Source organism: Solanum pennellii, chromosome 11 (assembly GCF_001406875.1).
Source record: "Solanum pennellii chromosome 11, SPENNV200".
Lineage (NCBI taxonomy): Eukaryota > Viridiplantae > Streptophyta > Magnoliopsida > Solanales > Solanaceae > Solanum > Solanum pennellii.
In genome coordinates, this window is record NC_028647.1 from 9149648 (window position 1) to 9153276 (window position 3629).

A 3629-nucleotide genomic window follows, 5' to 3' on the forward strand; every position below is an offset into this window, starting at 1 on the left:
GAAATCATACCTTGAGGATGATTTTGCCACGAATTTGAGATGGATTTCTTGGAGAATTGATTCTCTTCTTGAATATCTAGAGTTTCTTCAATGGAGGTTTGAGTTTGGGGAGTGATAAACTAGAGAAAAGTTAGAGCAATTTGTGTTTGGGGAAATTATGAGGTGTTAAGTTAGTTAATGACTTAGGGTGGATTATATAGTCCTAATTAACTAATTAAAACCTTCCCTAACCATTAATTAATTAATTAACCAATTTCCTAAACCTCCCTAACTTAACAGAGAAGTAGACAATGAAGTGGGGTTCCAACGACGGAACACCTTCTATGATCCGTTGACCAAACCACAGAGCCGTATTGGCCGTCCATGGTTCCAGTCAAAGAGTCCATTTTTTGGCCATTTTTGGAAAATGGATAAGTCTTCACCAATGACCACCATCGACGGGCCGTTGAACCATCGACGACTCGTAGTTTGGTTCATCGACTGCCACTGTCCAAAGATAACTTTTAGGGTCAAATGCAAAGGTCCTACTCAGGACCCTTAAGGTGGTCCTTGGGGAGTCGTACCCGGATGTTTCGACTCTAAGAACACTCTACTATGTGTTTAACACCTTTTTACCAAATTTGACTAAATTCCAACTCTTCAAACCCTTTGAAACATATATACCAAGGCACACTAGCTCAACTTTCTAAAATCCTCGGACGTCACGTTCGTTTCTTGACGTTTTGACTAACACTTCCTAATTGAGTTTATTAATTTTGTTTAGGCTTAGTTTATCTAGTGAGGCTCTAGACCAAGTCATAGACTTTTCGAGTGTTACATTTTAGTTGTGAATTATATAAATGTGACAAATTACACAAACGTGATGAATTATACAAACGTGACTATTTATACAACTGGAAGGTTGTCCAATAATTAATGATTATTATTAGTCGTGAGAGGTAATTATACTAAACTATAACTATGATGAGTAAGTAAGTAGTATTAGTTTGCTAAACCGGGTAATTTTCCCTTTAAAAATTACTCCAAGCTTTTATATTTTATAAAAATATTTATTACTTAATAATTCCAACTAATATTTGTTACTATCTCCCTCGAAAAAGTTTAAGTTCTAGTTTGATTCATATAATTGAGAAAGAAGAACAATTTGTGTCTAGTGGGTTATAATTATAATTGAATCAGTGACAAATTTGACTATGTGATTAATGTATTTTATTGTCAATATTGTTATTTTGTTATTGTTGATTGTTATCAATTATCTTATAAGGTTTTTTTTAACTGAACATATACGTTATAAAATGATACTATAAATATATGGATATTTTTGATAATTTTTAAAACTTATGGGTATAAATTATATTTTTAGAAAATTTTGGGACCAAACACATGGTAAATCTTCATCAAAAACTTTACATAGATATGATTGCCAAGAATATGTTAGAACTTGGGGTCAAACGCTTGCTTCGATTTGTTTGTCCATTTTTAATATGAGACGTCTTGTACATAACAAGTAGTTATTTTTTTAAGAAAATAATTTAAAAATAAAAATATGTTTATATTCTTTAACATTTTGTATGAAAAATTGAAACTAAAGAATTTTCTGAAAATGGAAAAAATTATTTTCTATTTAAACGACTAAAAAAACGTAAAACAAACAAATTGAGATGAAAAAGTATTGTTTTTCAAATCAATCCTATCGTGTAATACTTTTTAAAATATCACGCAATTCTGAATTTTTTATCAAAATAAGCCATTGTATAAATCAATTCACCAAAGTAGTATGTTTTTACATTTTTTTACAAAACTAGTATAAATGTGGTTCACACTAACGTTTTAAGCTTTATTTATTTAAAAAAAAATTATGGGAAAAAAGCAAAAGTTCACGGAGCAAACAGATAATAATGTTTCATACTTCGTTATCTCTAATCACGTTTTAGAGTTAAATGTTACTCAAAGTAGCATTTTATATTTCATTACTGTAGACACATTTTACCTAGTCACGGGCTCTGCAATTAAAGAATCGAATCCTGCGTTGTACATATTATAAAATGTATTTGACAGTCACGTTTTATATATAAAACGTGATTGTCAGTAACGTTTTATGTAGATTTAATCACGGATCATCGAATTCTGCAAATTAAGAAAAAAATCCTGCTATATTGCAATCTTATATATCATAAAATGTTACTGTTGATCACGTTTTTACATTAAATCGTGACTATCAATTACTGTACTATGGCAAAGTCAACTTCTTTCATTTTTTAAACTGACGACAAATGGTTATAAAATAAACCTTATTGAAACAAATGTTCTACGCGCTCCAACAATATTCAGTCAAACTTTTATTTGTGTAACCCGATTTTGAAACAATATTCATGAAGGTATGAATTAAATAAGTCAAGTCAATATATTATATTGTGTTATTATTTTTACCATAGCTTTCAAATTATTTTTCTGATTCAATAATTAAAAAGATGACTTATTTTTATTTGTAGGAATAGAAATGGCGAATTTTAACATAATGTGGTGGTTACTTTGTACTGGGTTAGAGAAATGATTATATCAATGAACGGATTTAGGTATACTGAATGTGCTAGAATGATTATTAGCATGTATGTTTCAATGAAGTATGTTGAATTGGTTGAATTATTGCATGAGAAAATGGGTAAAACTAGTGAAAATATTCAAATGGATATTTTTGGAAAATATCCTTGCTCGATTCAAGGTAACCATACAGGGTTCATTGAGTTTAAAATTGAGGATGATCAATCTTTGCTACAATTTTTTTATACCTCAAAACTTTGCGGATAAGATTGACATAAATGTTTTGGAAATGTATGTAAAAACCAAATCAACAAATCAAAATGATATATTTCAAATTAGTGGTCAACATGGTTATCACATGAATTTACGGTCTCAAAATCATGGATTTGTCACGGTTAGTCAACCTCATTATGCAGAACTGATTGTTGAACCATCATTCCAACAATTGTTAATGCGTGAACAATGATCATTTGGCGAAGGTTCAAGTAGCCAAAGACATGTTTACAATAGCCCGAGGGAATATGAGGGCAGGTAAAACAACAAATTTATGTTTTACTGAACTTTAATATAATTAGTTGATAACATAATTTTACACATTATAAATATACATAAATTGATAGAAAATGATATTTTTTGTGATTAATTACCTTAATTTTTTTTAAGGAAATGAGTATAAATTACTGATTTTAATACAAGCTTCTATATCTTATAATTTTTTTATAATTTAATTAATTTCTTTTTCAACAAAGAAAATAACACCGACCTTGATCCATATAGTGATGTAAGTACTGAAATTAGTGAAGAAAGTTCGGAGGAAGATGAAACTTCAAAAGATGATGGTGAAAGTGGATCTGATGAAGATATCAATGATGCTAGAGATTTTTCTCAAAATGACATTGGTATAAATCTTACTAATCAATTTGAAAGGGATAACCTATTTTAGAACATTAGATAATGAGGAAGACATTTTCATAGCTACATGTGAATCTGAGATTGAGTATTGTTTGGTCTGGTCTGAAGATGTCACAAAAGATTGAAATAGATATATTTTTTAATAGTAAAAAAAAAAATTAAAACGAGCTGTGACA